At 42.0% G+C, this 24,454-nt stretch overlaps 1 protein-coding gene across 3 annotated transcripts in view; it reads right to left on the bottom strand.

The window, feature by feature from the left end:
- The window catches only part of TET1 (tet methylcytosine dioxygenase 1), a 646,721-nt gene that overhangs the window by 59,321 nt on the left and 562,946 nt on the right, over window positions 1–24,454 (bottom strand). Inside the window, exons 1-2 of one of the 3 annotated variants that reach the window (XM_042459335.1) lie at window positions 12,525–12,598; window positions 12,201–12,250 (exon numbers count right to left, since the gene is read on the bottom strand). The exons of 1 other annotated variant lie outside the window; for it this stretch is intronic. The gene's annotated coding sequence lies outside the window, so the exon portion shown is untranslated. Of the gene's footprint in view, window positions 1–12,200; window positions 12,251–12,524; window positions 12,599–24,454 lie in introns of those variants that run through there. One more of the 3 variants, XM_042459333.1, reaches the window with a different exon arrangement.

The following is a 24,454-nucleotide window of genomic DNA, read 5'->3' as shown; positions in this document are numbered from 1 at the left end:
AGCGAGCGGGCGTCAGAGGGGCCTTGTGGATTCGGAAATGGGGCGTCACGTCCGTGTCTGTCACGGGCCGTTGGGTAGGCGAGTTCGTTTTTGCTTCGCGAGTTTTTGTTTGCCCGACGAGGCAGAGGAACGCGACCGTGGGAAAAGAAGAGAAGGAAGGCATGGGATGCGGCTTTTATCCCCTCTTTGGGTCCCGAACAGTGGAGAGCAAAGCTGGGGTTGAGTCCCACCAAACCAGGAAAGGCCCGCCCCGCGCGATGGGGACCCTCGCGAGTGGCCCTGAACTTGCTATACTTGTGGTATGGAGGGGCTATCTAAGCCGGTGGTGAGCGGTCCCGTTTGATGGAGTTGCTCCTGGGGCTGATGCTTGGGTGAGGCGGTCCCCAGGTGGCGTTACTGGCGGTGCAGAGGAAAGGCTTCAGCGCAAATCTAGAGTTAATGGAAGCGGTGATGCTGGCTCTGGTGGCTGGACTCGGGTTGGTTGTTAATGAAACCCCTCGTTCAGTGGCATGCCTCGAATAGCAGCACGAGGCCGAAGGGTAATGGTGCGGTGCTCCATGGGGACGTCAAAGAATTATACTTGCCCTTTGGTTGCCGGAGTTGAGTAGAGAGCTCGATGGGATGGGTGTTACACCACACCTCGGGTGGGGGTTCCCCGGTCCTCCTTGGTCCTGGACCCCCTGTTCTGAGATATGTTCGCTGTTTTTTTAGTGTCCGTGGATTTGCGCCGCAATGTTTCTTTTTTGTTTTTTTTCCGTTGGTGGCATGGATGCTTCCGTTTCTACACAGTTGAACAGCAGGGGACCTGATTTGGGGCTCCCCCCCGCTGTGGTGGACCCAATGGTGAAGTTAGAATTGGTTGTTTGTGGGTCCGCGGCTGGCTCACGGTGTTCCGTGCGCGTGGTCGCCCGCTCAGCAGGATGTACTCCACACTGCGCGGGAGGCCCTTGGGCCCTGTAAACCCACTGGGTGCCTGGGCAAGGTCACCCTCTCCTCAACTTCCGCGGCAGCAACAGCTGCAAACCTCCTCCTGGAACAAATCTTGCCCAAGAAAACCACCTTAATGATTAGGGTTCGCCTTCGGGTTTTCCATCTACTCAAAAATGACATACGCGCAACACAACAAAATATCCAAAATCGAGAACACTAAAACATAAAATCCAAACCTAAATACTACTTTTGTGTACCACCCCACAAACCGCATTTTGCAAAGATGAGACTCAGTCTGTAATGGTTTTGATTCTTTTAATTTTCAATTATTGTTTTTGACATTTTATTTTTTCTTTTTTCTATTAATTTTAACATTTACAATTTTAAAAACATTCTAAATCTCCTATGGTTAGTGAAGGTATTTTATGCTATGGACTATCGCATATCTGCTCCTTCTAGGGAGGATAGGGAGATAGGAAAGGGGCGCTCTGGGGGAGATGTATTGGACGGCATTATAGTGCTATGTAAAGCTCAGTTGCCAGCCTGAGCTCCAGGCCCCTCTTGTATCATGTTGTCGTTTAAGAAACAACCAAAAGCCTCTTTTGGGCTTCTCTCGTTTGTTACCGCAAAACGGAAGACACCGAATAAATAGCCGCGCCCACAGCTTTGGAGTAAGCTTGTTGTTGTGAAATGCTAATCAGCAGGCAACGAGTAAATAAGGCTCGAGAACTTAAGTCCACACATTTTGCCTCAGTCTTCTCACACAAGAAAAGCGTGCTCAACCTAAGGAAAATGAGAGAGGATACAATAGGGGAAATGCAGCACAGAATAGTAAAGACCGGTCAGTACAGGAATACCTGGTATTCTAAATGAAATTAAAGTCTTCCCCGTCCAAATTGGGACTTACATCCAAGGGTATTAACAGAACTGCCGAAGTCTATCTCAGAGCACATTGGCAAATTAAGCTTTGAGACTTCTGGAGAACAGGAGACAGTCCCGCAGCCTGGATGAAGGCACAACTGTCTGTCACCCTCTTAAAATCAGGGCGGGCAACAAATTTACCACCTGCCGTTAGCCTGCACTTCATCAATACCAGCAGACCATTAAACAGGCAGTCTGCAAGATTCTCGAAAGGAAATGGCAACCACAAAAGCAACATGGCGTTTCTGCGAAAACCATGTCATGCCAGACTTAATCTGATTCTATTTTTCATAAAATTACCCGTTTGGAGATGAAGGAATCTGGGATCTAGCATATATTTGATTCAGTAAGGCCTTTTTTTTATAAAGTCCCCCCTGATATCTTGCAAACAAGTAGTAAAATATGGGCTAAACCCAATGCAAATGTTAAATGGTTTGTAAGTTGGTTGACCAAACTCAAAGCGTACTCAACAATGGCTCGCTTCATCTGGAAAGAATCGACCAGCAGGGCTGCCATATGTTGCTGTCCTGGGCCCAGGGCTATTCTAACACTCTTTCTTAATGGTTGGATGATAGGAATAGACGAGTCTGCTTATCAAATTGCAGATGATCCAAATTAGGAGTAGTAACACCCAACGAAGAAAGATCAAAATTCTCAATGACCTTCATAGATTAGAAAGCTGGGCCAAAACTAACAAAATGAATTTCAACAGGAGAAATGGCCATGTACTACACTTAGAAGGAAAAAAATAAATGCCACAGATATAGGATGGGGGGACCACATGGATTGATAACAGTAATGTGGAAAGAATCTAGGAGTCCTCGTAGACCACAAATTGACACATGAGTCAACAGTTGTGATTGCCGAAGCTAAAACTGCCAGTATATTTTAGGCTGCATGAACAGACGTATAGTGTCTAGCTCAAGGGAGGGATAAATATTGCCATTATATTCTGCTTTTTTGGTCAAGCCTCACTGGATCCACCCCAGTTTGGGCCATACAATCAAGGTGGAGTGTTTCCAGAGGCGGGTAACCAAAATGAGGAAGGGCCTGACAAACATGCCTTATGAGGAGTTAATGAGGGAGCTGTGTATGTTTAGCTGCGGAAAGAGATGGTTTTAAGACTCGGTGATATGCTAGTCCTGTTTAAATTTGTGAAGGGGATTTAACTGCATATGGAGCAAATTTTTTCCCTGGAAGCTCCAGAAGAATAGGACCCATCGCAATGCGTTCAAACTACAAGGAAAAAAGATTTCTTAAACATTAAGAACTTACTGACAGTCCAACATTTCGAAACTGTGTTCAGAGTGCCGTGGAGTTTCTACTTCTTTGGAGCGGTTTTTTTTTAAACAGATGCTGGATGGCCATCGTTGGGGGTCCTTGAATTCTGCAGGCAAGGGGGGATTGACTGGATGGTCCGTATGCGTCTCTTCCAACTCTATGATTTTTTTAGGAATTCTAAAGAAACATTCCAAAAGTAGCAGGTAAATTCTACTCATTAAAAATTTTGTAAAAAGTACATTATTTCACCACATGTCTATGTTTTGGTTTTTTGGTAATATACCATCTTCCTGCCTATTAGTTCCAAAAGTACTTCATTAAGGAACATGGGGATGGAAGCATACAGGCAAAAAACCAAGCTTCTAGCTGCTTTGAAGGCAGGCATATTTATATGATGAATGTTCCAACGTGGGTTGAAAGTAAATGAAGCCCATGCTTCAGAGCCACAAAACTGGAACAAAGAAGCGGAATACTTCCCGCTTTTAGCTCAGACAAATGTGCATTCTGGGTCTGCTATAAACAGCCAGTGCGGGGCTATGCAAAGGCAAAAGGTGAAAATGCGACAACTCCAATGGGCTGTAATACATTATACACAACACCCAGGACAATGGCGGGCATTGGGGTGAGGGGAGTAAGGGTGCTTTATAGGGCCTCTGTTAATTTTGCTTTGACTGATTATCACTTGCACTCTTCTTGCCTGCACCGGTGGAGCATCGCCTGCGCGGACTATGTGGCCAATTTACAAAGGGCCCGACTATGCAATGGGATGGTATTCTGCTGAATTTGGGAGGAACTTGGAAGTCACAGGTGGTGGTTATGCAATGGGTGTGATGCATGGTGGGGATTGGTGCCGGTAACAAAACAAAATTACCCCGACAACATGGCTTGATGCCATGCCGTGGGTCAGCCTGTGATATTTTGGCCTACATTGGGAGCCGGCTGTGAAACCGCGTGTTTGCGCCGCTTTCAGAAAAAGCAGGTTCAAGTCCACCTTTTCTGTGCGTTTGCCTCTGGCTCCTTGTTAATATAACAGTTATTATCAGCTCTGTCTCATCGGAACATCTGTTCTATGATCCCTGTGCCTTCTGACATTGAATTCCAGTTTCCCCAAGCTCAGATATATTAAAGTGGCCTAGTGACAGTTTTGGGATGCAGTTTGCTTTCTGCAGACACCCAACAGCCTCTTCTTAACCTCCACCAAATACTGGACGCAGTCCAATATAAGATTGAGGACAATATCACTTTCCTTCCAATTACGCTCTGAGCATATTGTCAGAGAGATGTTGGAATTCAAGGTCAGGTGCATAGTGTTACCCGCCTCTTCAATCTGATACCATTCAGATGATGCAAACTAAAATGCCTCGATTCCTGGTGAGTCCACACACATCTGGGGGGCATCGGCCTTTTTACTCTGTGTTTTTCACAAATTCATATATTGCACGTTTTAATATCAGGCAAAAAAAGTTTCAAGTTCAGGTACTATTTACATCAAGCAACTGTATATGTTAACTAACGAGTGATGGAAACAAGACACTAAAGAACATATGCATGACCTCAAATTATATATTAAAACTACCTTGTATAGTTTTGGACAACCTGTCTGGGCTTTCCTTCTCCTCTTGCCTCACACATAACTTGTCCTTTATGCTCCTACCCTTTCATCTCTTATGTACAGGCATACAGACAGTCCAAGCCTTTTATATAGGGTTCGTCTTCCTATTATCCGAGTAGATCTTGCATTACAAGTTCCAACCGCTAAAAGAATGCAAAAGGAGTGAAGGATCAAACAAGGAAGGACAAATGTGTGAACTCAATGCCTGCCCTAATCTATGATGCGGAAGCGTGAAAGGAAAATTTACCATGGGTTGGATCCATAACAAAACATATGTAGCCTCTATGAACATTATACACAAATCCCAGGAATTTGGATGGGCCCAGGTGTCTTCCCATGACCAGAAATTGTCATGGACTCCAAGACACCACTGCTTCTGCCTGCCACTAGAATTCAGTGGTGAGAAGTACTTTGTAACTACTCTGTTGGCCTTAAAAGCAGGAAGTGTGTGTCCTGTTTGAAAAGGAGAGCCACACTTTCTGGAGGATTTATGGGCTTTAATTCTCCTTCTAAAAAGGGTTTCTGCACTCCACTGTATCTTGTTTTGAGCAAACAAGTGAAACTGAAAAAGTACATGACTTTGGCAGGGTCTCTGATCCTGTTACGAATGAGTATGTGTGTGCCTGAGATCTCTACAGCTATGTTCTCTCTCTCAGTCAATACGTGATCATTCTAAATTTGTATGTAACATTACAACGCTTAGAACCCGAGTGGTGTTTGAGTGGTTTGCGCATTGGAACTACAAAACCTGGAGACCCGTGTTCAAATCCCTCACTGGGCTATGGAGACCTATTGGCTGCCATGTTTTTTCTGCTCATGAGGAAATGAAAACCCCCCTCTGAAGCAAAGAAATCTTGCTCTGAAACCCCTGTGCTCGGTTGCTGTTCGGGTCACCCTAAATCAGGAAACCAGATGAAGGAAAACAACACAGAGCAACAACATAAGACAATAACTTTACGGGTGGAAAAAAAACTGGAAAACAAGATTCGCTTAAGTCTGACTGTTAACTCCTCTTTACAACATTTCTACAGTGCAAACATTGCCATGCATTCGATATCTATCTCATATTTGAATTCATGGCCCTCTGATTCACCTTCTGACACAAAACTTTTATTTTGATCTTTTAGCCCCACACATCCATCAGTTCCTTCTTAGAGAAGTTGCATAATTCCTTCGAGATTATCCACGAATAAAAGCTAAACTGAAACTCCTTGGTGGTACCCTTATACTGTATAATATATGCTGATACATTATCTACTCCCCACCCTTACTCTTAGTCACTTTTGAGAAATACACTTGGTTAATGATTCCTATTCTTAAAAAATACACTTCTGTACCAAGCCCAACAGTTTTTATTGTCTCTTTTGTATTCATCAGGGTAATGAAAACAGATTTTTTAAAAAATGAAATCCAGATTTCAATTTTTTCTGGAAACAATGCATTGCAACAAGAGCCAAGAATCATAATAAGAGATATCATACTAAATAAAATTCTTACAACTCTTCTAACTTAGTTTCTATGAATATGTCAACTCTGTTGATGGAAATGGGAGATAATTTGATTGGTCTCTATTCTGCTAGGTGACTGCTTACAGGAAACTTTTCCTTCTATCTCTTACTGGGTTCTTGCCTCTCTCTAAGTGCAAAGATTAGATAAAAGTCAATTAAATATGAATTTGAGGGACATGCAGTTAGTAGCCTATTAACAAGAAAGAAAGAGGCGTTAGACATAAAAGTTAAGTGTCCCATTTTGTTGAAAATTTGAAACTTAATGTGAAACAACGCAGAATAATGGAATAGTTTACATCTGCGTTTAATGAACACTATTATCTCTGACATGTCTTTTATATTATTAAACAAGAGAAACTTGTATTGAAGATTGATTAACAGAAACTTCCTTACCAGTTGATTTAAACTGTATTTTAAATAATTTAACCACTGAACTATTTTAGACAAAACGATTATTACCCACATTTAAATCAAAGCACCCCTGCTTACCACTATTGCTGGACAGATGTGGATCTCCTCTTGCTGGGATTTCCACTTTTTAGTACAAAAAAGATTAGTACGTCGTTAGTAAGTACAGAGTACAAATCTAATCGCCCTCTTTCCCAACTCAAAAAACATGATTGCTTGCCTCAAAGTTTGCTCAAACAATGGGCTTACATATTTTTTTTTCTTTTGTAAGAATCAAATCTCTTTTTGATCCTCTAAACCCAGGGGTTTGCAAACCTATTGCCCTTAAGATGTAAGAACTAAAACTCTCCATACACTCCACCAGCTCAGCCAATGTCAAGGATGGCTATAAAATCATAGCCGTAACCCTTCCATTCCTGCCTCTAATTGCTTGAATCGTAGGCGTTATCGCAGACCAGTTCCCATTGGTATAGATGCGAGTGTATCGTAACCGACGTATTCTTATTCAGACAGCCTCGTAGCCATGGCACTAGGTTAGCACATATCCAATCCAGGCCTGTCCTACAGCTTTTCACAACCGGGAATTGGAATTAGGTGGAAAGCAATAGAATCTATCAAATCTAATGATAGAACGTGGTGCCTGGGTACGAACTTTAATTCGTTCCGTGGCACCGTTCTGAACCGAAACGCTTCGTTACGCGAAAAAATGGGGACGAGGTGGAAATGAAAGCCGCGATTCCTGCGGAAAAAGAAAAAGCCGAAAAAAGCACCAAAGTTGGGGAAAATTGGACAAGCGCACGGATTACGTGCGAAAAAAAAAAAAAAGCCGAAAGATAAAAGGCCCAAAAGTTTTCGTAACCCGAAAAAAAAAACATTCGTAACCCGAAACCAATAATTCCTATGGGGATTTTTTCGTCTCACGAAAATTTCTTACCCTGGGTATTTCGTTTTTATCCGATGGTACCCACTGCTTATCATTTCGTTATTTGTAGAGAGGAAACCACATGTCCCCCCCGAAAAAAACTTTTAAAAAATGAACACGCGGTAAGGGGGATCTGGGTGAGGTAGATGAGGACCCAAAACACTGTGATGACATCTTAAGATGGGCACTTCTAAACTTTTAGAAACAAATGTGTGTAGGACATAATGCTTTTTACCTTCAATATGTATTTTCAAATGGAACGAGCGTGTTCATTGTAAAGAGTATTCAAATTTGTCCTCAATTGTATTTGTGAACACAGCAATGCTTATGCATGTCCCACTGAAGCCCCACCCAAGAACATGTCAACTTGATTTGACAGTCCTCTGGCTTAAAGATGGTCCAATCTGTTTTGATTCCTTAAAACCTTCCTTCTCCCGCCTTCCAGTTCTATTTCTGGAGAAGCTGTACATACACACACACACACACATCACACACACACACCCACCGGGGAACATGGTTGTGTCTATGTGTGTTCTTGTGCACTTTTTAAAAAAATGGTATGAAATGTATTTTTCCTACACTTTTCAAATATTCCATGCACACTGCCAATGCATTTTTCCTCCTAACAGCACAGTTTAGCCCCCCCGCCCGCGGACACTCCCAGGAATCGCAAATGGTCTTCCAAACACTCAAGCAGAATCACTTATCATTCTGCGTTGAGCCTAGGAGGTTCAGACTTGGGGTAAGGTATTGTGTGGGGAAGGACTGCAAAGATGGCCTTAATTCTACGTAACAAGTAAATGAGTCAATAGTAAGTTTAGGTTGTGCCCCTTTGTCTAAATCCAACACAACATTAATGTGTCCACAGAACCGAGATTAATTTCTATTCAGAATTCAACCATTGACTCACTTTTCTCCTGCATGAAAGAAAAAAACCATTCAGATTATTTTTTCTAAACCATTCCTTAGTCTCGTTAATCAGTCCCAAATCAAGTGTAAACACATCTGCAGGCCAAAACACAAATTATCTGCCTTCCCAGAAACACAAATCCCTTCAAGGTTTAAATGGGCTGACCTTGCTCCTAAGCCAAACACCTGCTGGAGTCTGTCTTCTCATTCTCTGGAAGACTTGGTCACTCCAGTCATGTCGCCCACAACGACCGTAAAGTTACGGGCGACCTATTGGTTCTACAAAAGCAACTGTCCCTGGGCCACAGGAAGGTGCAAGATCTCCTCAACGATTCTTTCAGCAAAAACCTCCTCAAACAAAGAGCCTAGGCAAAATCCAATCTCAGATTTTTCCTCCATGATCTCCCACAGCTAATCTAGTTCATCTGGATCACATATTGCAATGGGAGGAACTACTCCTGTACTGTGTGCTGCAGCCTTGATCTTCTAAATATCTGGGGTGTCACTTCTTCTGGACCCCATGTGCATTCACCTTGGCTGATGGGAAACCTCTGGGAGTTTAAAAATCCAAATGACATTTAAGGGCCAAAGGTTTTGAGCATCGGGGGGGGTGGTACAATTGAAAAATGCAAGACGAGTCTGTAGGGCTAACCTGAAAATCCAGTAAACTTCTAAAAAAAAATAACTAATAAATACCCAAGGTGTTTCAGGATCTTTTCCTGGCTAAGTAAATGGCACCCCAATGAGTTGCATAGAAAACTTCAAGTGCCATTTCCACCCCGTGCAAAATCCGTGTTCTGAGTAACATTCTCTAGTGTTGCCGCAGAGTCATCAACCCTACCCCCACTCAGTTACAGATGACTTCAGGCATATCTCATATTCATTTGCCATAAACGTAAACTTTCCAAGTTAGGTCCAGGTTATGGTCTACAGACGTTGGCACCTTGCCCTCACATCCTGCAGTGGGGAGATGCAGATTTTCCAGATTGTCCCAGTCCACAGAAGGAGACACAAATCCATTTTCTTGACACGAAAGTGTGGTGCTTTCCAAACCTCAGCACAAAACCAAACATGCAGATAAACAGCATGAGCACCAGGAAGACTCCACCATTTTATTTCTGTACAGTTAAAAAAAAACAAACAGGGGGGGGTGATCATAAAAAACAGGGGGGGATAATCATACTTATTGTGTGGCCAAAACAAAAGAGCAAAGAAAACTAAGGCCCCCATACAGACTGCCAAAATAAAACTGCTTTGGGCCACTTGGAGGTATGCTGTTTAAATGATGCATGCGTCCTAAGAGTTTGGGAGCTGCGCCAAAGCTGTGTCCAGTTCTTAGGACTAGATCGTGCTTTGGCGTGGCTTCTGGACTCTTAGGATGCATGCACATTTAAAACGGCATACCTCCAAAGTGACCCCAAAGCAGCTTTAATTTGGCCTGTCTTATGTGGCTAAGTTATAAAAAAATGAACCCATGGCTCAGTGAAAAGGTACTAGTAATGGGGGCTTTATCTATAATGCAGAAATAATGCAGTTTGACCACTATTTTAAATGCCATCGCTCAATGACATGGAATTCTTGGATTCGTAGTTTTGTGAGTTGTTAGCTTTTTCATCAAAGAGTTTTGGCACACACGCTACAAATCCAAGGATTCCATAGGATGGAACCATGACAGTTAAAGCAATGTCATACTGCATTAATTCTACACTGTGGTGGCGCCATAAACATAATTTTGGACTTTTACAACATACAAGACTTAATGGCACCCAGCAAGTTATTATATCACTTAAAACTAGATGCTATTTCAACAGCCTTCAGCTATTTCTGCCATTTACAAACTTCTTCCATCATGCCAAGGCACAAACAGCACAACCCAAGAAATGAGCAAGAAACAAAGTAAGAGCAAGTGTGGAGCTGACTGAGAAACTTGCAAGACATTCCTATTAAATGGTGGCCAAATGGGGTTTCAAGTGTTAGCTGCTCACTACCTCCTCCTTCAACATCATTTCTTGTAAGATGTTAACCAGCAGAGTAGACCCATATTCTAAATTGGCATTTGTTCATCTATAACATTGTTGCAAAGCAGGAACACTAGTTTCAAAAAATTCAGTTCTAAAGGAGTTACATTATTCACACTATATAAAAATCAATCAGGTATCCAAGATTCAAGAGCAAGAACTTACAATGCTCACAACTAGGAAGGCAACATGGTTGGGTCATGGCTGGTTCCATTAAAAAAATTACACCATGCACCGCACGATTCTCATGCAAATTCAGCCGTAACACATTCAATGCAATCGTGAGAATGCTACTCATAAGTAAGTTCTCCTATTATTTACTACAAGAGTGGTCTCTTCCAACTCTACGATTCTATGATTCTAAGTTGGCAGTTTATTCCCACCATGTTTAGGGAATAAAAGTATTTTAATTTTCTCTAAATCTAACCATAATATTTAAAGAACACATTTATTTTTTTTATAAATAGTTATCCTCCTATGTTACTGTTCTACCTAATGATATATCCCTTTATTAAACAATTGCGCGCGTATGGCCAGCAAATAATGCCAAGTACGACTTACCACAAAACAACACACGTACCAATTTCCACCGAGGACCTAGGACATAAAAGTGGTGCCCCAGCTAAGCTCATAGTAGTACACCACCGCTTCGCTACGCTACACGACTGTTTACGCCACAGTCGCAGGCAAACACCCACTACAATATGTCACTTATGCCCAAAGTGCATCAAGAATCCTGACAGTGAACACACCAGCTGATCCGAGCTCTGGGCGGTCCAATGACACATGGAGCAAGTCTCATGTGGAGGGGCCTATTCTCTGCTATGGAATGGGGATTCCCATCGTAAACAGGGATTTCCTCTGACTGCCCCGGAATTCCCTGACTCACTGAAGAGAACAGGGTAGCTAGTTTAAAGGGCCACTTGCATTTGTACAAGAAACACTGAATGGGCACATGAGGGCTTTCTGCCCCCTGCGCTTTCGCCACAGCAACCGGTTCCCCCAAACCCGTGAGTTTAAAATATTCCAATAAGTTTTATATATACATAGCTGAACAAGCATATATTAGGGGAAAAACATACCTCATTTCCGAACACGACTTCCCAATCTCAAATCATATTTGTCTGAAATGTGCCATTTTTATAGAACACACAGCATTCATATAGGGAGGACAAAGTTGAACATCCCATACTAAATATGCAAATAGGCATCACAGTTATATTTTCAACATACACACATGACACACACAGATAGACCAAGCACATACACACACCATGCTGGAAAATTAATGTCACTTTCGGAACAAAACCTGAGCCATATTTACTTAGAAGGAACTCGCAGTGAATGCAAACCTGTTTCAGGATTTGCAGCGGTTTGGGACGCAGCCTTCAAAATGGCACAGTTATTTTCAACGTCGCAGGAGTAGTGCTTAGGTATTTTAAACCCAGATCAGTGCACATAAACTAATCAAAGCTCTACAACAACATGCTAACCCAATGTTAAGGAAAAGACAACAACAACAACAACCCTGTTTATGAGCCTTTTTAAGAACATTACCCACAAAATATTACAATCTGGAAAGGAGCACTTCCTGCATTCCTCTCTTTTACTTCCTATGCCAGGACAAGAAGCAGTAATCAATAAGGGCTGCACACTTTCCGTACTATGATTCATAACAAGCCATTAATTACCTTTAGAACTCTTGCTTCCTCTTCTGAGGCCTTTTGTTTTCAGTTAGCACCTAGAGAAAGACAGCAAATGCAGGGGTTAAATCTTTATGAATAAAGCAGTGTCATCCCGTTCCCTTTCCCCTTTGACAACTTAAAAAGACTTAAAAAAAAAGAATAACAACTCATGGGAAAGGCTGGGAGGGGAGGGGGAAGAGTTCTGGCAAAACTTTAAAAAAATGGAACTGAGGCGGGAGACTTTTAGAGGGCGCGAACAAAAACAGGAGAAAAGACGAGAAAGAGGGTTAACAGGGAAGGGGGAGGAAACCACAGGGGGGGAAAACACACCACTTCAAAGTCGGGTTTTAATAAGGCTCGGCATTCTTCACAGCAAAAGCCACAAGGTAGCCATCTTGCTTCCTCTGCGGAGAAGCCTCCACAGTGTGCACTCCTTCACGCTGCTTTGGGGTATTATTGTCATGGTGTTTGGGGAAAGGAGGAGCAGCAGCAGAGCAAGAGGAAGAGCACCCAGCGGGAGCAGTCCCACCACCATCACCACCACCAGCAGCAGCGCGCACACGCAAGCCTTGCTTGCCAAGACTAGGGACGTGCTGGGCATGCCTCTCCATATTATTAATACACAGACACACACACAACAAAAAAAAGGCTCCAAAAATAAGAGGCTCAGCCAATGGCAGGGCGAGGCCAGGCGCTTGCAAAGCCCTCTTTCCTCCTCCTCCTCCTATGAGCCTTGCCCAAACAAAGGGGCTTCCTCTGGGGGGCTTTTAAAGGGGAATAAAGAGGGGTGCAAGGGTTGACATGGCAGCCCCCCCCCAAAAAGTGGGGACCCTTTCCCCTTTCCAAGAAGAAAGGGAAGAGGGGAAAAAGCTGCAAGCAGTAAATTAGCAGCCTTTCTGGTCTCTTGTCATTGTTGTTGGGTGCCTTCAGGTTGTTTCCCACTTACATATGGCAAAACTATACTGGGGTTTTCTTGGCAAGTTTCTTCAGAGGGCTGTGTGTGTGTCCGTCTGTCTCTTTGCCATGGGCATCCTCTGAAGCTGAGAGAGAGTGGCTTGCCCAAAGGAAATAGTGGAAGTGAAATGTAACACTTGTCACCTATTTTAATTAGCCCACTGTTAATAAAAATAAAATGGAAAAGTAGTAGTAGTAGTAGTAGTGGAAGTGGCTTTTTCTTTCCCCCTTGGATGGCCATCCGCTGAGGCCAAGAGAGTGTGACTTGCCCCAGGGAGTAAAATGTAATACTTGTCACCTATTTTTATTAGACCCACTGTTAATAAAAATAAAATGGGAAACAATAAGAAATCGAGGAGGTGGCTACCCCCCTTTGAATGGCCATCCTGTGAGGCTGAGACAGTGTGACTTGTCTCAGGGAAATGGAGGGACTAAAATGTAACACTTGTCATCCTTCTAAATCAGCTCTGCTGTTAATAAAAATAAAATGGAAAAAAAAGAAGAAATAGTGAAAGTGGCTTCCACCCCTTGAATGGCCATCTTCTGAGGCTTGAGACTGAGAGAATGTGACTAACCCTAGGGAAATAGTGGGAGTAAAATGTAACACTTGTCATCTATTTTAATTAGCCCTACTGTTAATAAAAATAAAATGGGGAAAAAGAAGAACTAGTGGAAGTGGCTTTCCCCCCCTTGAATGGCCATCCTGTGAGGCTGAGACAGTGTGACCCCCTTTTGAATGCCTGGAATTATTTCAAGTGGGTTGAGCTATTTTTCTCTTTCTGCAGCATTTATTTACCTCATGCAGGCATTGTCAGTATGAAATATCTACCCTACCACACTAACCCACTGAGCTGAAGGTTTTCTGCTCATTTCTATTGGTGTTCTTGTTGATATATAAGGATTGTCAGCTTGTGAGTGTGGATATTTATTTAAACAAGGTCACTACCCAGTGGGTTTCCAGAGCACAAGCTGGGACTCAAACCTGGACCTCTCCAGAGTCGGAGTCCAGAACTCAAACCACTTGGGTCCCTCTTTTAAGCCTGAAAGAGAGCTGGAGGAGAAGGGATTTGGCCCCCTCGGCGCAAAGGTAGAGGCCCTCCCTCACAGAAACACCACATACACACACAAAGCCCACACAGCACACAAGGGTGCACTCCTTCCTCCCACAAAAAGGCAGGCTCCCCCCCCCCCACACACACACGGAAGGTGTTGTGCATTTTGACTTTATAAGGCAAAGGCTGCATATTAATGTGGGGTTTAAAAAAAAAGGAGGAGGGTTATGTAGGGACATTGTCTGGGGAGGGGAATGCCTGGGCAACCACCCCACGCCTCACGTAGCGTGCGTGGCGGCCCTGCCTCGGGGCTAATTAATGGCTAATGATAAGGGGAAGGGAGGGGGAGATGGAGGAGAGCTCAGGCTCCCCTTCACATTCCCCGCCTCTTGACACAGAGAGGAGGAAACTGACTCTTAGCTCACTCAACAAGTGACACAGTTCCTCTTTTAATGTTTATACAGTCTTTGGCTGGCTGGCTGGTCAGGATAAGGCATGGTTTCAGGGGAAGAGGGCTGCACATTTGTGTGTTGTGGACCTTCAAGTCCTCGTCTACTTGTTCCCCTGACTCAGAAAACTCAGAGCAGGTCCTCAAGGCTGAACTTCAGTTTCATATTCAAAGACATAGCCTTGTTAGTCTGTAGAATCAGTCTGTAGAGAGATCTTGTAGCACCTTTGAGACTCACTGAAAAAAAGAAGTTGGCAGCATCAGCTTTCCTAGGCGTAAGTCTGCTTCCTCAGGTGCATTTGGATTTCTCTCTCTCTCTCTTTTTTCTTTCAGTTAATCTCAAATCAGAATGGCAAGAGATCTGGTAGCGCCTCTGGAACTCTCAAAATGAACTAGCATTTTTCCTTCAGTATGTAGAGAGATCTTGTTGCACCTATGAGACTCACTGAAAGAAAGAAGTTGGCAGTATGAGCTTTCCTAGACTTAAGGGGCTAACCACACCAGCAAAATGTGGCAGCTTCCCAGCGGTGGGCAGCGTTGCAGTGTTTGTCACCAAAATGCGGGAAAACTGCCACTGCAGTGCCAGAGGTGCCTTTTTTCCAGTGTAAAAAGGAACAGCTTTCTGCTGTTTCTTTTTGCACCAGGAACATGTCAGAGTGGAGCTGTGGCGTGTGGTGGCCATGGCTCCAATCCGGGGTACCAGGCAGCTAGAAGCTGCTGTTTTGGAGCAGTCTGTTTCGCCCCTAAGTCTACTTCCTCTCCAAATGCATCTGAGAAAGTAGACTCAAGTCTATGCAAACTCATGTTCCCCCAAGTGGAGATAGCCATCTGATAATGAAAGCAGGTTGTGTGTGTGTGTGTGTGAGCCTTCAAGTTATTTCCAACTTAAGGCAACCCTAACGTGACCCTATCATGGGGTTTCTACAAGATTTGTTCAGAGGGTTTTGCCATTGCCTTTGTTCAGAGGGTTTTGCCCTGAGGCTGAGAGTGTGTGATTTGCCCAAGGTCACCCAGTGGATTTCATGGCCAAGCAGGAAATTGAACCCTGTCTCCAGTTGTAGTCCGGCACTCAGACCACTACACCACACTAGCTCTCTCGGGGGAAGATAGCTTTCAGATATCTTGTTCAAACATATGTGCACACTCAAGCAAACAGTTCTTATATATAAAGAATAACACCAATGCAGGAATAAGATCAGAGCAGAAAAACTGCAGCTTGGTGGGGTTGTGGTAGAATAGATATTTTATACTGACAGTGTTTGCATGGGCAAATAAATTCAGCAGAGAGAAATAGCTCAACCCACTTCAAATGATTCCAGGTGTTCATGGAAAAAGGCCACTTCCACTACTTCCCTTCAGTTTTCTCCTGTGAACATGATTAGTTAGATAGCTCAGGCTGTAAACCAAGAGGTGTGCTCCAGATATATTTATTAAAGCTCCCTCAAGGTAGATTGACTAGTTTAAGTTTGACTATGTATTTCAATTTCAAAGTATTCATATACCTTGGATCAAATATTGATCAGAATGGTGACTGCAAATCATTAAATTATAAGACTAGGATTCGGAAGGGCAGCTATGAAAGAACTGAATAAATATATATCTGAATACCAATGTGAGGATAGGCCAAGCCATCATATTCCCCATCATGATGCACGGATGTCAGAACTGGACAGTTAAGAAATCTGATGGAAAGAAAATCAACTCATTTGAGATGTGATGTTGGAGAAGAGGGCTTTGGATACTGTGGAAGGCCAAAAAGACAAACAAATGGTTTCTAGAACAGATCAAGCCCAAACTGTCCCTCAAAGGCATGATGATCAAATTGAAGCTTTCATACTTTGGCCACGTTATGAGAAGGTGTGACTCAGTGGAAAAGACAGTAATACTGTACTAGGAAAGGTACAGGGCAGCAGAAAAAGGAGGAGACCACATGTCAGATGGTTAAACTCAATCAGAGAGGCCACGGGACTGAGTCTGCAGGGTCTGAGCAGAGCAGTTGAGAATAGGGGGTCTTGGAGATGTCTCATCCACAGGGTCACCATGAGTCAAGGTCGACTCAAGGTCAACTTAACAACAACAGCAACAACAAGGTAGATAAGAACAATGGAGGACAACTGATCTACTTGTCTGTAAGTCTACAGTAGACTACCTGGTTAGCACTCTTGTGTGCCTTCAAGTCTCTTCCAACTTTATGGCAACCCTAAGGCAAAGTTTTCACAGAATATTCCTTGGCAAGATTTGTTCAGAGTGGGTTTGCCTTTACCTTCCTTTGAGGCTGAAAAAGAATGACTTGCTCAAGGTAACCCAGTAGGTTTCTGGGGCTGAAACAGGGATTCAAACTCTGGTCCAGTGCTCAAATCACTGCACTATGATGAATCAGTCAGCACTCTATGACACTCCATCCCAGTTTCCTATAATACAGCGCACTCGCATCATATGTGGACTCAAGGTCATGCAGGTAGCAAGTCCCCATAGAATGAAAGGGGGGCGCATGCAGGACTTGAGATCCTACATTTTTTGTTTTACGTGGGGGGAGGGGTTCAGAAGGGGCAGAGCGTATATGTGAATTCTGTGTAAGATACACAGGAATTCTAAACAGATAAATTGATGCAAAAGGGTTCCCTAAAGTCAAAAAAGTTAAAAATCAGCAAGGAAAACCATGTCTCTTGCTGGTACGGTGCCTGAACTATCAATCTATTAATTTGTAATCCAAAAAGGTAAATCCCTCACCTGTGCAATGCTCTCAAGCTGCTCTCAATATCTACAGCACTACAACTCCCACCATCCCCCAGAAATCCATGATGGGAGCTGTAATCCAGTATGTCTGGATATTACCTGGTTTTTGGAAGACTGACTACACTATGGATGATGATAACATTGTCTTAATATGCACAGTTGTATGAATAACACCTAGACAATACATGCAAAGCATGCTAAACAGTTGGAAATACTGTGCAAAAATATTACCATAATCATCCCTGCTTCACTCTAGAATCCTTGCTGCTTTATGAATTCAAATCTTTTAGCTAAAGCATACACATTACTTGGCTTATAGGAAATATGTATTTATCAGACTTATTTATTTCTTTTTTTAAAAAAAAATTCACTGGAAATCTTAGAACCTGATTTCAACTAAACTCCACTGACAGGCAAATTTCTCTAAGCTTCTCATTTGCAGATAAATGAAGGATGCTGCACTGCAAGGGATAGTACATAAAATTGCCTAAATTTGTCATTTGCTAATCTGGCCTTTCAAATAAATCCACATGTTTACTAGCACACAAACTTTTTTGCCCACTACTTTTTACACACTTATCAATGAATAATATTAAAGAACCTACTTTTTTAATTTATAAAAAGCTTTCTGTCCCACTTATTTAGACCTATGTTCTATTGAAAGATGATAAATTAAGATTTGCAATTCCATACCAATGCTATTTGTAACTTACACCTAACAAAACACCACAAAATACTTTGGAACCTTTTAGAGTTTAATCAGCTATATACTAAAAATGTGATAAATACACATGAAGCCATCATAGAATGAGTACCATACATCTTGCTTTATGGTTGGGAAATAGCTTTATTGAACCAATACTCTTAGATGCTTGAGGAGATAGTAAATTTACTTAAAACTTCTCAAACATAGGCAAAATATTCTTCTTAAACAAGCACCTCACTGCTTACAAATTTTGGTTTAGTCCAACTAAACACTAGAAAGAACTTTCTCTTCCTAACAGATCTATTCTAAGAGACAGTGGAAGAGACTACCTTAGAATGTGAGGGACTCTTCTTCATTTAAACATCTATCAGGGGTGCTTTAGATGTGAATTCCTACATTGGCAGCAGCCTGGATTAGATTACCCTTGGGGTTCTTTCCAGCTCCACAGTTCTATATTTCTATGATTAGTCCAGAGAGAAATCTTCATACCGTTTTAAATTCCTTAGGAAAAACTGATGAATCTGACTTTACCATATGCAAAGGCGTATACACAATATCTCACAAGGAGACTGGTTACTCAACAACTGCACTAACACTGTGGCTAAACACTGATGAAAAGGGTGATTTCCTACATATCTAATGCATGTTTTAAAAGAAATAATTGTAATCTACACAATATTACAGTCACCCCTCCTTTTTCACGGGGATCTGTTCCAGACTCAAGCACCATTGGCTTGAATATAGGCAGGGGTGTGCCATGTTGGTACCCCATTCATTCTCCCTCTGTTCATCCCTCAAGCATAAGCAAGGGACACAAGTCCGAAGACCGGAAGAACGAATGGAGGACTGTAATTCTATGTAACATTATCATAATATCTTTGCCTAGTCATAGCTGTTGTTGATGTTTTGGACCTTCAATCATTTCCGACTTATGGCAACCCTAAGGCAAACCTATCACTATCATGGGGTTTTCTTGGCAAGTTTCTTCAGAGGGGGGTTGCCATTGCCATCCTCTGAGGCTGAGACAGTATGACATGCCCAAGGTTACCCAGTGGATTTCCATAGCCCAGTCAGGATTTCAACTCTGGTCTCCAGAGTCATAGTCCAACACTCAAACCACTACACTAAGGAATGATATTCAAAGGGATATGTATATGGAGCCTTCTGTATATGGACCACACTGGTCTTGCTTCTGGGAGAAAAGAACTAACAAGTGATGGAAAGCAGACTATTTCTCAGGGTGCACTCACAGTAGCATTTTTGTAGTGAGGAGATTCGATGGTGTGATTCCAAATTGAAGTTGCCACTACATTTGTTCTGATCAAATTATCTCCAGTACAATTTAACCCTGTCAACATTCACACTACCATAAGTATCAATTTAAAATGGAGCTTCCATATTGTATGTGTTCAATCGTTTGTGGAGTTTATAAAAACTGTCAAATTATGCACATCTGTGTCATTATGCTTCCACTGTCATAATTGGTGATGTGACTCTGCATCCGCAATAATATGGCACTTTGACAACAAAGAGGGGGAGGCCCACAGGTGGGTGGGCAAGACCCCAGGTGAGGTGGGATGTTCTACCCCTCTGCACATAACGCTTCCCCTGTCAGCCTCAGAGGATGGCAATGGCAAGCCCCTCTGAAGAGCCCTTCCCAAGAAACCTCTGTGACAGGTTTGCCTTGGGGGAGTCACACTGTCTCAGCCTCAGAGGATGGTGATGGCAAGCCCCTCTGAAGAATCCTTGCCAAGAAACCCCCATGGAAGCCACAGAAACTGTGAAATTTAAACCAAAAATTAAAACAACAACAACAAAAACCACCAACCCACAAGCCACATTATGTTCCCAAAAGATCTTCCTCCCCAACTTTGGTGACGTCTGGGCATCAGGCATCGGTGCAGATAAGGGGTCTAATTCACCAGCAGAAGAGGAAAACAGCTGCATGGTGGTTTAAAGAGACCACTTGACAGCACAGGAAATTTGAATCCACTGAATTTAAAGAGCCGGTATCTTCATCTACCAACTATGAGTACCAAGAGGGGTAAAACAGTGGCAATTTGCTACCAGGCTAAGACCTGTGGGAGGGAATGAGTATGTTCTGCCCCTCTGCCTACCCTCTGCCCCTCTCTTCTGGGTGCCCTAAATGGGATCAGCAGTATGTTCCCATTGGCGGCTCCCTAAAAAAAATTGGTGCTTTTGAAAAGATGTAGAAAATTCCTCGGTTTCAAAAGCACCGGATTAAGGGGGATTTGCATCACACACACACACACACACACACACACACACACACCAAAATTTGGGTCCGAAAAAACTGGCACAAGTATGAACAATCCCCTTTTAAACCAGTTTCCAAACCGGTTTATAAAATAGTGCAAATGTGCTCTCAGTATGACCTTGTAGCTATTACATATGGAGCTACTTGAACTGTTTAAAAAGCCACTTCATAAACTATGCTTTTCCGAACTATAAAGCATTTTCATGTATATCAAATACATGTAGCAACTGCTCAAGTACATTTTGGGGGGTGGGGTGGGGTTGGGAACAGGAATAATGGCCCAAGGTTAACACACACACAATTATAAATTGTTGTGGGTTGCATGGGACTTTTAATCCTTTTCTATCCAGAGCTAGGGCTTTGTAAAAAAATCAGAGAATTGATACAGCCCAATCATATGCATGTTTACTCAGATATTAGTTCCACTTTCTTCAGTGGTGTTTATCAAGGAAGCATCCATGCAATTGCAGCCTTATAAAACCCTATGAACATTTTAACAAAAAAAAATGTCACAGTGTAAACAGTGGTACTTGTGAGAAAATATGTATAAAATTAAATCTCTTGAGTTTGATATATCACAACCGTTAAATTAAAAGCTCAGAGTTTTCAACTGCTCTTCTTTCACAGCTAAAAATTCTAGTTATGCATTTATGTACAGACTCAATTAAAAATAAATTTGGGGGGACATAAAGTACACTAGGGGGAAAAACCACTTTCTGAAATTATTGTACACATATAACCAAGCAGCCAATTGAGTACAGGTTGGAAAGCCTTGGGGTTTTGGCACACAGTTCACTTTGAGAATAAAGTGTCGTCTGAGGTCTCCTGACTATGTATACTGTAATGCAGAGCTGGCCAAATGTTTGTACTACAAACCAGATCTTTAGTTTCTCCCTTTTTCCATATAGAAGCAGGTGCGTATCTTTGAAGAATATTTTGCGAACAGACATTTTACTCTATTGTATACATTTTACTCTATTGTATAAGAAGCTTCTCTGTTTGCACTAAGAAGAAGAAGCACTTTAGTGATATAATTGTCTGCATTTCTTAGAATAAAAAAGTGCTTGCTGCCAATACAAATGGGAAGAAACAGGGAGATTAATAAACTCAGAGAAGTATATCCTATACAGTATACAAAATGCACACCATTTCCCCCCTATATAAGTCCCCAGGAAAATGAAACTGACAGCAAAAAAGAAGTTAAAGAATGGGGAGTAGCTCATTAAAAAGGCAGAGAGAAAGCTTAAAGAAAAGGGTGAAGAAGCAAAGCCACTATACAATGAGGAGGTCAGGAGAAATCAAAGAGAAGCATGTTTAGCCTGGGAAAAAAAGATTGACAGAAAAACTAGCATTTATCCTTTTCTTTAACTGGTCTCTGCTGAAATCTTTTCTATTCTTTTTTTTTTTTATCTCCTTGCATTAATCGTTTCCTGATTCAACAACTCTTGCCATTCTTTTCTGGTGACCTTTGCAGATGTCTGTTCACTAAATAGTTAAAAAATAAACAGATAAACATTATATTCTAGCTACAATGATCCTAAGAAGTATGAGCTAGTTTATGTACCGAATCGTTAATTGAGGTTTGATCTTTGGATTAATAGTATTACTTTGCTGTTTAACATTTCTCTATTGGTTAATGTCTAGAGGATTCCTTCTTTTCCACATGAAGTCTTTTGTTGGGATTACTCCCATTTCAGCATTCATACGACAAGAAGGAATCTCCAGAATTTGGAAATAAGAAGTTACAATGTAGTTTCTCTTATCAATTATTATGGGTGTGCGTGTGTGTGTGCGGCAATAGGAATACTGTAATGGCACAAAAAAGTCACAAAATAACAAGTGTAAATGGGACTACTTTACTGGTTCAATGAACAATATTTTCCAGTTACTTTTAAAGGGCACTTTCAATTAATTTAACAGGTATTTTTCAAGTTTTCTGCCTTTCTCTTATGAGTTCTAAGGTTTTGGGGGTATTTTTAAGTAACAGAAAGAAAAAGGAATACACAATGCAAAAGGCAACTTTTCTTAAATTTTCTTAACACTGTAGTGGGACTAAATTACTTTAGAATCAACAGCAGCAGTAGGAACAATTATTTTTAAATAACCTTCCAAGCTCTGTCAATACCAATAATGCCTGAAAAAAGGAAATTAACTGAAGTTGGTGAAGTGTTTCTGAGCACGTGTTCCCTTTCAGCTTCAGAATTTTTGGGGGTCCACTCTGAGAATGACAGAGGCAGCCTCATTCACGCAGGCGCTGCTCTGTCTGAAGCACCAGTCTAACCAAGCATTACTGGAGAGTGAGTGGGGCAGGCAAGGCCCACAAGCTGGCATCACCACCACCACCACCACCACCACCACCACCATCATCTCTTCCTCCTCCTGCCTTTTTCCCAGTTTGAAACTCAAGGCAGCTTATGACAATTAAAACAAACATATGTTAAACACTCACAGCAAGCAAAAGTTAAAAAGCAATCAATCTTTCCAAAATTTAAAAAAAAAGTTGAAAACATAAGCCATTTTTTTATTTTAAAAGGACAGCAAGAACAAATAAAAACCCAGCACATTTTACAATGTCCATTCAATCCATTCTCAAAGGACTCCCGGAAAAGAACGGCCATCACCTGTCTGTGGAAAGATAATAAGGAAAGTGCCAGTCTAGTATTTTTTCTGGGAAGGGAGTTCTTGAGTCTGGGAGCAGCACACAACCACCTTCCCCAGACCCAATGCAAGTGGGGAACTGGCTGCCCATCCTCCTTTCCTAAGACTTGGAATGTGCAGAGATCAAGAAAGCTCTAGCCCATCTCTAATTGCAACCCGTAGTCTGTGTCTCTCCCCTAACCAGTTTCACTTGAAAGTGTTTATTTTTCCTTCCCCAACCCCACCCCATATAAAGGTTATCTCCCTAATCAATGCTACTACTGCCAATCAGGACAAGACAGATAAGGCTTGGCCTAACCTGGCCAGTAAATCAAAACACAGCCCCTTTACAAGAGCCAGCAGCAACACAACTTGGCCAAAATATGCTGTTGCTAATTAATAAGCAAGATTGATTGATAAAATGTAGAAAGAAGACAAACTGGATTTTTTCTTTAAAATACTGTACAGCTATATAATGCAGTCAATTCTGCTATGATTCCAGGCACAGCAACATTACTAGTAGCTACAATTAATTTGCCTCCCAGTTTCAGACCCCTTGACCTTTCGCTTTACAACTCTATTGAAGAAATGTTGCTGCCTTGATTTATATGGAGGAAAGACCATGCAGGATCAGCAATGGTGAAATATAAATAAATGAGTAGGGGATGACTAGGAACCCACCCCTGGCCTGGTCCAGCATGTCTCCTCCAGCATCAAGTCATTTTTCTTTCTGACACAGAGGATGAAATAGTGGTCCCCTCCTATTCCATGTCATGAAGCCAACTACAGAGGTATAGCTGAATCTTTCTTCAACACTATAAATGAAACAGTATCTTTTTTGCACTCAAGGGCAACAATACTGCTTAGGGCAGTCTGCATAGTCCATAGGTCTGTCCTCCAACATCTTACTTTCATCCCTCCTTACAGATGCCAGCATCTGTTGTCTACCCCATCCTGCCCAAATAGTAGAGCCAGCTCTGCCTATCAGTTGTTCCTTTACCACACTCTCTTATTTCTGCTATAACCATCCTCTGCCATTCTTGATCTCTTGCTCTACCTCATTCCATCCTATTGGGTTTCTTTAAGCCAGCAGCTATATCAATTTTCTCTGAGAAATTATAATACAGTATAGAAGCCTCAATATTTTAGCTTCTTTACTTGCTTTTGAAGATAATCTAATGCTGCTGGGTACAATGTGCAGCTAATGTACATCAAAATGTATAGGAACAAACACTATATAACAGGGACACACTGTGCACTATAACATCTTTGAACCTTGTCTTATCTTTATTGAATTGCATTATGCATAAATCACTAGGCAACAATTATTGTATTTTGAAATTTGTGCAAAGTTCATTTTTAGAATGTAATAAGTGATAAATAAAATACTGTTTCTAGGTCAAGTTCAAAAGCCTTGTCTGACACTGTAGGGTGCCAATGGTTTACTAT

The sequence above is a fragment of the Sceloporus undulatus genome, chromosome 3 (assembly GCF_019175285.1).
Source record: "Sceloporus undulatus isolate JIND9_A2432 ecotype Alabama chromosome 3, SceUnd_v1.1, whole genome shotgun sequence".
Taxonomy (NCBI): Eukaryota; Metazoa; Chordata; class Lepidosauria; order Squamata; family Phrynosomatidae; genus Sceloporus; species Sceloporus undulatus.
Note: the sequence above shows the minus strand (reverse complement) of the source record. Positions and strands in the feature narration are given on the sequence as shown.